The sequence below is a fragment of the Pygoscelis adeliae genome, unplaced genomic scaffold (genome assembly GCF_000699105.1).
Source record: "Pygoscelis adeliae isolate BGI_AS28 unplaced genomic scaffold, ASM69910v1 Scaffold143, whole genome shotgun sequence".
Taxonomy (NCBI): Eukaryota; Metazoa; Chordata; class Aves; order Sphenisciformes; family Spheniscidae; genus Pygoscelis; species Pygoscelis adeliae.
In genome coordinates this window covers 397,677-410,179 of record NW_008824405.1, presented here as the reverse complement: position 1 = coordinate 410,179, position 12,503 = coordinate 397,677, and positions in this window count along the sequence as shown.

Below are 12,503 nucleotides of genomic sequence, written 5' to 3'. Positions count from 1 at the left end.
AGGATGATACTGTAAAATTATAGGAATTCATAAGCTTGGACTGCTCATTGGCTTTTGCTGATTTCTCTGTCTCCCTTGACTGTTGAGTGTTTTGAAAGAACATTGTTACACATAAATCTGCCTGGAGCAAAAACCAGCATTGATTCTGCTCTTCGTGAGCCAGCATAGGGCTGAACCTGAAATTATTTTTAGCGCTCATATTTTTACCTCTCTTCCATTAGTTGCAGACTCTGCGTGGCAGCAGCAGGGCTGTAACTGACCTATGTGAGGCCTTTGGTGCCAGCAGAACATTTGTAATTCGGGTCTTCAATTAACAAGAGAGCTCTGTGTTTTAAAAAAAAAAAAAGGAAAAGAAAAAGTAACAGTCATGATTGATTGTTGATCTTGTCGACCATGACCTTGTCCCCCTGAAGGCTTCCTGGATTTCTCCTCTGATGCAACGTTTCCAAGCTTAGAGACTGGCCTCGTGAGTACTGTTGTCTTTTTAGCAAGGGCTGTTGCGGTCACCTTAGCGGTGCCAACTTGCTGACCGGGACCAGGGCTCCATTGAGTTGGGCTTTGTACAGCTAAAGAGCTCGGAAGTAAGAGGAACACAAGGAAGGAGAGGAGGAGGAGGATGGGAATGGAGGTGTGCAGTGGTTGGCGTGATGTCAACAAAGAGCGAGTTTTAATGAGCAAGTGGAAGACCTCAATGGTGCGGAAAGAGAGCAGCAGGGCCTCCTTGCTCTCAGCCGCAGAGCCACTGCACACCTCTAAGGGACGCTGGCGCTACCCACATCTTCAGATACGTGTCCTTCCATTTTCTGACTGTCTGCCTCCCGCCAGCTGTGTTTGTGCAGTAAAAGTGCTGGAAGGAAGAACGGGGTTTTAGTAAAACACCCGTGCTCAAAAGCGGCAGCCTGATAACTCCACGATTACTGGACCTGCGGGTTTTCAGTAGCCAGCGGTCCGCAGTCAGTGCAGTATCCCACTCATGGCATGATGCTTGTACCCCGTTGCCCTTCCGACCTGTCCCTGCAGCGTAGAAAAGCTTCTTTACCTTTGATTTTGCACCTCGTGTTAATTTGCAAGTTTCTTGTTTGACTCAGTCCTCAATCTTACTGTCACCTGGAGCAAGCAAAAGGTCTGGGGGGAAAAAAAGAGAAATCCTGTAGCGAATTTGCACTGAATTACAGTTCCCACAGGACACTTGAGTTATCGGTGAGATGCTGAAGTGCTCTTGTCTGGGGCGTGGGTGTCTGCAGTGGGAGAACTTCCTAAATCTTTATCTGCCTCCTCTGTTGATGTGCTGTATTTCCAAAGACCGTGCCCTTCTCTTTGTTAGCTCTAATTCTTTCACTGTTTTACCATCTGACCGAGTCTGATTTAACATTGCCTGTTCCACCTGTTTTATCTTACGCAGCTAATACTGGTGTTCTGTACATTTTTTTTTTTCCCCCCTGTGATGTACTGTGTAACCTAGTTTAAATCAGACTTTAAGGCAGTCCTTGAAAGCTAGCAGGTAAGTGCATTATCTTTTTGTAGAGAGGCTCTAAATCAAATTAGAAAATTACCCTCTGATAGATGACAAAGGCACTTGCCTGCCCAGGTCCCCTAGAACGCAGGTCAGCGTCGTAACTGCTTACTTACGGTACCATAGTGTCTAATGATCTCAGACGGGATTAAATCATGGGAATAATGCTGCAAAAAATAATTAGATAAGGTATGCTTGGGTGACTTTGAAATGTGCCTGAGTGGGGAAGTAATACGGTTATCTTACCTACAAGTGATTAAGTTTCTGTGGATGGTGCTAAGGAAGTTGCACTCTACCAAAAGTGGAATATTCTTCCCAGCGTTCGATACGCCGCCTTCGTGTCAGTTGTGGCTCTGTAATGGAGGAATATGGCTTGCTTACCTGGGATGTTCTGGGTGTGAACCAGCTATATTCCTACCAATGGTATTAAAGCCTTCTATTCCGAATGCAGTTCCTTCTCTCGTAGCAGGTTAGAAGTTTGGTCCTGCAAGTACTGAAGAGCATTTATTATAAATGCAAGTGCACAGCTGTCACGGTTTTTGGTTTTTTACCTTTACTTTTTCAATATGCCGTTAAGTGTTTTGTCAGTGTGTTAGAGAAACGGCTGGGAGAACATACTTGATTAATTTTACGAAGGGGGGGGCGGGGGAAGTATTTCTAGCCGCTTTGCGTCGTGTTGTGAAGACGGGATTATCGGTCCATCTCTTTGGCAGCAACGCTGGCTGCCAGACTGGCAAACAGAGTTTGTCCCATCTCTCACCGGGGGCCGCTCGTGCCTGCCCCCGAGCCCACAGGCCCCACTGTGCAGGGAGCCTGCTGTAAAGTACGTGACTCCAGGGATCTGGACAAATAACAGTAGGAAACTTTCAGCTGACTTCATCGCTGAGGAAGACATCATGTGTAAGCACACCCTAAGCGCCTGGCTGAATTAACCCACGCTGGGCATACCGTTGCCAGGCGTTAACCAGCAGTGCTGCAAAGGAGGACTCGCTGCGTAGTGCAGCACTTGGGCTTTGCAGAAAGTCACCGTGTCCCAAATCGTTGATGTTCGGATACCGGTTGAGCGTGTAATCAACCACACGGATCATCTGATTGCGTCTTCATCCTCAAAGGGTCGCTCTCTAACGGAGCTGTAAGTGACAGAGAACTGCAAAGCTGGCGGCTCCTGGACTCGCCTTCAAAGCGAGCGGTCGCTGTTACAGCGGTGGGCGAATCCTTTGAACTCGGGAGCTGCCAGTGCCGAGAGGCCGGGCAATTCTCCGGGGTACTTGGCAAGCCGCGGGTTCTTGTCAGTTCACCAGCAGAGCCGGGTCAGCTCTCCTATTTATGCCTCCATTTGCTTGAACCGGTGTTGATGGCATACTTGGCATGCGTAGCTGTTACCCGAGTCGCACCAATCGCTGCAAAACCAGGAGAAAATGAAGGCAGGAGAATATGGGAGAGCTTTGCTTGCCGTTGCCAAGGCGACTTGTTTTGAGCTAGATAAACACTCGCTCATCACTGCTGCGGTTTTATTGCCTTACGGCAAGTTTGAGTGGAACCAAACACCCGAGGGTGAAAAGAAGTGGGAGTAAGGTAAAGGGAAGGGACAAACCAGCCCTGGCACTTGAAAGCCGACGACGGCTACGTAGGTAGAAGGGCTGCCTGTGTTTCTGCAGCGGGGTTTCTGTTTCCAACCTGTGTCGCACCCCTCGGCGGTAGCTGGCTGCCAGTAACGCCGTTTCCGAACGTCTAATTACAGTGTTGAATCCTAATGATTTGTGCAAAAGAAAGGAGCTGGCATGAAGTGAGGAGTGTGACGAGTCTGATGGGGAAAAGCCTTCCAGTATGGTGTGATTTTTACTGAAGGTCATTTCACCTACCCCATTTCTCTGTCACCTTTTGCAGGGCTGGGGCAGAGCAGGGGGCAGGGGTTGGGGCTCCATCAAATTTAGAGGTTTTTTTATTCTACTCTTTCTCCAGACGAAGGCCGGGGACGGGGGTGGCAGCCCCGGGGGGTGGCGGGGTGCTCCTGCCTGGGGCCGGGCTGTGGGGCCTCCCGGGGACCCCACGGAGGCTCTGGCCAGCAGAGGGCAAAGCCGCTACACGCTGTCCTGCGCTGCGGGCACAACGCAAAGCTTAGGGCAGCTTTGCATCCAGTGGGTTTTGCTATGCCTTACGCACCGGCTGATCACACAGGCGAAGCTATACACGTAATTTGGGGGGGGGGAACAAAGTCCCCTATGTTCCCAGGTACCCAGGGAGCCTGCGAGGTGCTGGGACGCAGGGTCCCCGGGCACCAGCCACGAGCCCTGGCTCTCATCTGCTGCCTGTGATGGACCAGAAAGATGCTTTTCTAGTACATTCAGGAGAGATCGTCATCACGCTGGGAAAATACTACTCAGAGGGTAGTTAAAACTACTTGCGTCTGGGTTGAATACCCCCCTTGCCTCAGTCAGCAGAGCTATCCACAGAGAAATTTGGGTAGTTTGGCACTGAATTACTCTTCACAGTCGGTAACGGACCAGATAAACGCAGAAGTTTCACCAACAGGGAGATCTCCGCTAGCTGGTGGTGGGAGCACATATCGTGATATGTGGGATGCGGGTTACACGCATTCTCCCTTGTCGCCAAAAGCAAAAGAGCATAATGAATATAAAAGTAGGATGCTCCCCGGCTCCTTGTCTCTGCAGAGGGGAGCGTGTTCCGGTTCTCCCACCCTCTGAATAATGGATGGAGCGGACATGGTTGAATACCTTTTTGCTTCCGTGCTTTATGCAATTTTCTCGTTTGGTTTGGGTTTTTTCCCCACCGTGGCTGGTATTTCTGCTTGCTTTCCTTTCCTTTCCCTTACCTGCTACACGCTGAAATGTGGTTTTGTGATGAAAAATGGCTTTTTCTTTCCTAGCGTTTTGTGTAGTATTTGCTTGGTGAGTATTCTGGGGAATACAGCCGTTCCCTCAGTTCTTGCCCATCATATCTGGTGCCTCAGTAGATGACTTCTTGCAAGGCTTAGCCTAGAAGACCTCTTCCACGTGTGCAAATGCAAAGTGCACTTGACCTGTTGGCTCAGTTTAGTCAGGCTAATAAAGCCTTGGTTCAGAAACGGGCTATGCTGTCTGGTCTGAACTTCGCACTCACCCAAAAGAGCCTTATTCTAAAACCAAAAGCCTTGAATTTCCTCCTTGATGGCAAGCAATATATATCAGTTATTCTTGTATAAAAATAAATTCAGTCTTACTGCAAGGTGACTTACAAGGTGGGAATTTTCTCTCACCGATTATAAGCTGAAGTCTGTCTTCACAGTGGCTTTTACCTGGCGTAGCCTCAAGGAAATGTGGCATTTTTTTCAGTGCAGCCAAGTTCTTGTGCGTGGAGGCGGGCAGAGGTGAGCTCAGCCGTGCTGCACGCTCGCTCCGGGGGCATCCGCTGCCGTAAAACCAACGTGATTCAGTCAGCAGGGAGGACGGGCCGGTCCTTTCGCCTCTTTTCCCTGGCAGTGCAGAGTGTTAACGGGAACCCGTGTTTGAGTACAGCTCCAAAAGCAAAGTTAGGTCACGGTTAATGAAAAGGCAGAAGCCAGTTCCGTCTGCCTCCTTTTATGTTACATTTTTCTTTGTTATTCTCTATGTTGTAGCTGTAGACTTCCTTGCTTCTAGTGTCTTATGCTGTGGCAGGTACAGAAACATCTATCCGTTAATTTGGCTAAAGTTTCAGGCATGATTTCTCTTTCATACAACGCTGCTTTGATATAATCTTTTTTTTTTAACACTCTCAAAACTGAAAGCTGAATTTTGAATCCACTGAAATTTCTTGACTTGCACTGAAACATCCACTGCAAAGCTTATTATTTATGCCACCGCAATTCATCCTCAAATAATGTTCCCCCATCTTCTCCCGGCAGTAGCTCTGAGGTGTTTTCTGGTCTGTGGTGGATTCACCTCTCGTGTCAGATGTGAAAAGGTAGATTAAACTCTGCGCCTAGAGTGATGGAGAGAGTATCAAACAACCGCATCTCCTGGATTTTCCACTTGACAGCGGTTTATTTTGCTCTTAGAAGAGCCGGATGATTGAGAAGAGCGGATTTACTCAGTGTTTTATGCTTTTCGCTAAGCGTTGGTCTTCGAGATGGTGGCGAGGGTCTCGGGCTGGCAGCTCGGGTCCGTGCCCTGATCCCACTCCCTGCCCTGCCCGTGGCCGCCCAGCCGGGCACCCGACGTCTGCGTTTACACCAGAACTGTTCTTAGGCCAAAAATCACAACTGTGGGAAAAACACAGTGAGTCTCTTGAAAACTTTAAGCAAGAGGGAAATAATTTCCCTTTTCTTATTGGTTCACATAATCTTCTATTTCCTTTCCTGTCCTACTTCTATGCCCGTTCCTTCTCTCTCTGTCACTGGTTTCCTGGATGCCAGGATTCAAGGTGAACCCCTTTCCCTCTGACGCTCTCATCACCTCCTTGCCGCAAGCGTGTCTGAAACCCCACTGCTCTCTGCCAGGGCCGTTGCCGCGCTCTTGCGCTGATGGCAAAAACAGAATAATACAATTTGAATCGGGGGCAAAGTATTTAAAGTTATATGGGTGTCGAAACATGCAGCTGTGCAGCCTAATTGGGTTTGGGCTACATCTATATATATAATTCTATAGCCATATATATCTCTCTCTGTGCAACTATATATAGATACAGCTGCAGTGGCAGAATGGGTCATCCGCAGCTTCCAGCAGGGAGAGACACCCAGAGGCGTCTTGCGGTTTTTAAGCCTGAGTTTGGCACCACCCCCTGTTTCAGGCGCCCTGAGTACGACTCCTGGGCTGTACTTTATATCCCATCTGTTGTCGAAGTATTTTACCCCGGCTGAGGACACATTCCTTGCGGTTGGGTTGGACTCTTTCCTTTAGGGAAACCTGACAGTGTGGCCCGCTCTTTTTAACTCGTACTTTCTTCCTTTGTTGGTCAGGTACTCCACGTTTTATTTTGTCCTAAATTGTGTATACTCGCCTCTGATGTGCGAAAGCAACGATTTTAAGGAACAATCAAATACATTCAAGCGACTGGTAGCTGGTAGGCATCGAACGGTGCATGCGGAAGAGAGAGTCCTTCCTTAGGGAGCTTCCTGAGGAGTTCGTATCGGAAAGGAACGGCTGGAGCTTTCACAACGGGGAGGTATAGCTGTGTTGGCTAATGCTGAAGGGCGGTCACATCGTATATGGAGACGACAACTTGGCCTTTGGATGTGGAGTGGCAATTTATGTGAGGAAATGGAGGTATTCCTGCTTGAAAGCTGGCGGTAGGCGAAGCTGAGAAGAAGGGTAGTGTTTCTGCAACGTTAGACTGGCGTCCCGTGCTGGAAAAAGACAGCTTGCCTGACTGGGAAAATGTTATTTCTCTCCGCTAGCCCAACGTGAAGGCTGCTGGATGGCAGACAGCGTGTCCTGCTGTGTGGGCAGACATTAATCAAACCGTTGTGCTGCTATCGGCAATCGCCACCGTTCCAAATCGTGATGGCGCTCTCATCCGCCGCTTTGCCTCTTTGGAAAAGGCATGAAAGGGGCTTGGAAAGGGGCGTGCTGCTGTCGCGCTGCCTGTGGCCGAATGGAGTTGGAGTCAAACAAGCTGTGTCAAAAATTAAACTGAGAAGCAGAGAGTTTACAATGAAGAGTCAGAGTACCTGGCTTGAAACGTTTCAATGTATAATGGCTTTTTGCTATCTCAGTGCGAGAGGTAGGAAGGCAAAGGCTGGTGCTTCCGTTGTGTATGGGTGGAGACCCAAACGCTGCAGGCAGCAGCACACGTCCAGGAAGGACGAGGGGGTCAGAGCCACCAGCTGGCTGCGGACGGGAGGGCGGAAGCTGTTCCGGGGACGCTACCGGGAGGTCCCAACCCAGGTTTGAAGGGTTAATTTTGAAAACGGGTTTTTTTCCCCTGTATCTAAGCGCTGTCTGGTTTTAGCCATGATGGGAATTAGAAGTGACGGCATACCGCAGGGGAGCTGTTCTCATGGGGTTTGCATCGCGCCTAAAGCTGGACGTACCAGAAACCTCCCGAGAGAGGCTGGTCCGCCAGACCCTTGGATGACTTGGCCGACACCAGCAATGGTTTGGCCGAGCATCTCAGCTTCCAAAGCGAAAGGAGCTCTCGAGTTTTTTGGCGTTCACCTCTCTTAGCATACCAAGATGTTTCCTGAGCCAGACGTGATGGAGCGGGGCGAGCTGGTGAGACAGGCTCTGCTTTCCCCTGGCAGAGGCAGTGCAGTCCCTTCCTCCCTTGCCGTGACCTCCTTGGAGAGCGGCAGGGAAAGCGTGCCTCCCGGGGGAGTGCTGGGACAGGCTTTCCTGGCCTCGGCAGCATCCCAGCGCCAAGGGAGACCTCCTACGTGAAGGAGCGCCTGCAGATTAGGGCGATGACTCGAAGCAGCACTGCGACACCACGCAGCTAGAGCGGGCAACACGTGGTGATGCAAAAAATAAGAATTAGATGTGTAGAATAGTAATACCACCAGAAAAGCCCGGTAGCTAATACCCAGCGAATGTATTCCTTGTGGTGCTGTACCTCCCTGTTGTTTCTGATATTCTTCTAGATCTACCTTGCAAAAGAGGTGTGAACATCCTTAAGGAGAGTGACCTGGGATTTGCGGCTGCGAGGTGCTGAGTGCTGGGAGCTGCTGCCTGCCCCTCGCACCGGGCAGGACAGGCCCTTCTGCCGGGGGCGGCCGCACGCGTGGCTGCCGGTCATGGAGAAGCTGAATAATGTTCTTGGCCTATGGCAACTGACTCAGTTGTGTTGACTGCAGTGTCTCCTGGAAACATCCCGTGTCTGCTGTGGAAAAGGCAAGGAGTAATTTAGTCAGAAAGTAAAGACGTTATTTTGCAATGACGCCGCCCTGCTGCAGATGCTCGCACAATAGCTTGCAGGGACCTCTCGGACTGAATGGAGGTGTCAAATGCATCGCTATGGCCAAATACAAACAGATATTTCCAAAGTAATATGGCTATTAAACAATTCTATGTGGGGGAAGATAGCAAAGAAAGAAGCACACATGACAAAAATCTAGCGAGACTAAATAATCGTTTTGGTCAAAATTCGAGTTTTTTGGTCTGATTTTAAATATGGTGATTCAAAATTTTCATGGAGCGGAGAAGTCCCTTTTGCTATTTTGAAGCTTACCACAGAAAGCTGATAGAGACGCAGGACTATAGATGCAGCTTCTTAAGTGTCTCTTCTGCGTAATATCAAAATCAAAACAAAGATCCTGACATGAGGACAGGACAAGATGAAAGACTGAAGCCGTGTGTCTTTCAGTATCAAAATACAAAGCCCAGCATTACGTGACACGAATCTATGCATTACCGTGGGCAGCTTGAGGCCCGTCGGGGCCATCTGATGAGGTTCTGCCACGGTCCCATCTGGTTTGTAGTCATCTGTCACTGAGACTCAGAGCCACCGGAGAGGAAAAAGAACTGGCAATGTCACGCAGTGGCTTCTTGACATCAGTACAAGCAGTGTGGGAATTGCTAGGGGTCGTTTCCTGGTACTTATCACGGGCACCGAAATGTAACGTGGGGGGGAAACCCCCAAGTTCTAGAAATACCACATCATCTCCCACTTACGAGTAAATACAGTTGTTCTTCAAAATTTCTAGACCGAAAGCTGGAGTGACACCGCGTTTCAGCTGTTCCCTAACGAAAGGAGACAACGCGTGTCGGACTTGGCATGTCAGCTTCCTGCCGGTACAGTCTGAACCCTCCTGTAGGCTCCGCTACGACCACTAGACGAAAAAGGTACAGTATGGCCTCCGCTAGCTGGAACGAGCTGGTATCCCTCCATACGATTGTCTTAAATTAGATCAAGATTTGGCTAAGGGCGGATGTTAAAAGGAAGAACAAGTCAGAGCAGCCACATACCCACTGGGACGGAGGTTTCCTTTAGCTCGGCACCCCGTCTCCAGCAGCACCAGCACTCCGTACCCAGGGAAGAGGGGGGAAAAAAAAAAAAGGATAACAGGCACTGAAATGTCCCTGAAACAGCCCCTGAGCCTGTAGCGTGCAAAGTCCTTCTTTTAACTCCTACTTTATTATCCCTTCTGGTAGGCTCTTCTTCAGTCCTCAGTGACACCTATGAAAGAGTAAACGCTCTTTCTCTGTGTTTCCCATGGGCTGCCCTACTTTACATCATCACCTTGGAGATGGAAAATGCAATTCTGTGCAAAATCAGTATCTGCTCGTCCCCATTCCGGATTCGTTTTCTTTATCGGAGGCGAGGAAGTGAAACCCTGACCCCGCTGAAATCCCTGGGCAGGTGCCGGTTCAGTTTGGCGTCGGCGGGGGGGCTGCGGCTTTGGGAGGGGAACGCAGGGCCCAGAGAAGTGCTTTGGGCATGCCTCGCAGGTCGCGGCACAGCTCGCCGCTTCTACCCTTTCTGCGGCGCCTTTGTTCTCGGAGCAGTTTCCATGGTGCCCCTGCTTTGTCTGCAGACCTGTCTGCAGGCAGCGCTCTTCTCGAACACGCCACGCAAGATGATTTTTACGAGGGGGTGCATCGCGTTGCGTGGCTGCGCTGCAAAGCTGTAGCGCGGGCTGCGGGGCATCAGCTGCCACAAAATATCTTGCAGGCTGTCTCACGGGTGCAGCTTTAGAAAGTATGGATTGACGGTTTGGTGTTTTTGTGTTTTTTTTTTTTTTTATTTTTAACTGAAGGGAGCGATATAGATGATGCTACCTGAGAATCCAGCTCAGCCTTTCGCCAGTCACGTTTGGCAAATTAAAATAACAAGAGGAGGGCTCTTATCCAGAGGGATTTTGCTGGCAGTGTAGCGTTGTTTAAAAAACAAAAGGCAACGGAGGGCATCACAAGCAAGAGCAGCCATGCTGCTTGCCGCAGCACTCTGCGAATTTTAGCTTCATCTGACACGGGTGTGAAAGTAGATGATCTGTATATGTAACGCAGCATCGTTCCCCTCACACAGAGACTGGCAAGGATGAGGTCAAGCTCATTTATCCGTTGTCCAGCCGTTAATTCTCTGCTAACCGTTCCGATACCGGAGCACTGAACCCCTGAACTGCTTCGGCAGGCGACAAGGAGGACCTCGGGGTCCTCCCGTCAGGTACAAAGTCGGAAGGGCTGGGTAACCTGGCCCCTGTTTTTCAGGCCTGGGAATAACATCCCTCGAGAAACCCTGAGCTTTGAAGAGTGGAGGCTGTTCAGAGGATAACGGTAGAGTGCTTGTGGCCCAATACCAGAAATATTTCTGCAAGAAAATCGGTCATATGAATTTTACAGGCTGTTCATCCAAAAAGAACTGGAGTGTAAAATCACTGCCCCAGTGACAAAGCAGGCCAAAGGGCAAAGCCGGGCTGGCGGGGGACTGGAACTCCCAGGGACAGCAGAGGGTACATTAAATGGTGGAAATAAGGCTGGAGGTCTGTTAGCAGGCTGTGCACAGGGATGCAATTTAATCCAGGACCTGCAGATATCGATACGAAATGGAACAATAGTAGAGTGAGTATCAAAGTATAGAGAGAATATAACCGAGGACACAAGGGCAGCTTAGAAATAGGGGTGTCCTAGTCACAGAAACTCAATGCTTGGAGCAGAAAAGAGGTTTTCTTCATTAAGGTGAAGCTTGTACCGTGTGTTGGGATAGAACAGGCTGCTCCCTAAAGCTGGTCGTGAAAATGAATGGTTTGTAAGTCTTGGCAGAGGTTTTCAAAGATGCCTAGAAAATTATAATGCCCAATTACATAGCAGTCGGTCATCCAAGACCCTTAGGCGGTCCTGAGAATCACAACCATTCTGCACTGCATCTCGTTTTCAGTCAGATGTATTCCCCTCCGCTTCTGTTTGTGCTCCTCTTCCAGCACCATCCCCAGCTCCCGCTGGCACAGACCTCCGGCTGAAGCCTAAGCCAAGTAGCAGGGCTTTGAAACATGGCATTCGAGCAGCCTCGGTGGGGACAGGAGAGAGGATTGTCCGTCCCTGCTGAGGCCATTCAGAGCCGAATCTGTGGCAGCCGTCGCACACCAGCCGACTGCTGTTTTTCCACCAGACACCTCCCTCTCACTTTTGGCCCGTTTTTGTACCTCTGATGTGGAAACACGAGGCCGGACCAGCAGCGAAAAAGCGGGCTGCGCTCCAGTGAAGTTAAGAGTGAGATCTAGTTTCAATGGGGTTTTTTTTTCTTGGCTGGTGTTAGCATCTCACATGCGCGTACCGAGCACCTGACCTGTTTGGGCTATAGCTCCTGGGCTACGCGTCGGGTCTGGGGGGGGGGGGGGGGGGGGGGGGGTGTATGTCCTTCCAGCTGGAGGGTGCTTTGCAAAGGAGCGTTAGGCGAAGGACAGCGTGCGCGCTGAGCGCGTCCTGCGGAGCAGGGCATGTGGCGCAGAAAGGTGGGACTGCAGAGGCAGGTCCCCAGCACACGCGATCCTCTGCTGAAGCAAGGTCCCCAAAGAGCTTTAATTGACGTAGATGAATGTCGTCCTTCCGTGCCCTCCTCAATTATTCCAAGCCGAGCAGCGCTGAATTACTACGTGCATCAGTATCGGTCCTCCTCTTCAAGCAGGGCACAGGCTGGCTGGGAAGCCATGCCCAAAGCGCTGTCGCTGTCAGAAAGACAACAGAGGAACTGAGAAAATCGGGTCGTTCTTTTATCAATCTGTATTGTTTCACCCTGTACATTGGGGGCCTTGCCCTGGGCACCAGCAGGACGCAGGGCTGGTTTCCTCCTCCCCTCCTTGCAGCCAGGAGGCACTAACTGCCTACCAGAGCTTGCTCTTTTTTGCCTCTGACCGGGAAGTTTGCTGCAACCACAGAAACAAAATAAGGACAGGGTGCCTTGGGGCTCTTCTGGGCTGTCCCCATGCCCGAGGTGGAACCTCTCTGGACGATCTGCCGTCAGGAGAGGGATTTTTCCACAATCAAAACCCTAGGGAGCTTCTCTGTGCTAGATTAACTTCCTAGGACCCGCTGGGAATTCTACTACGTCCTTGACTGTCCCCCACCCGCCCCCCCAGCAG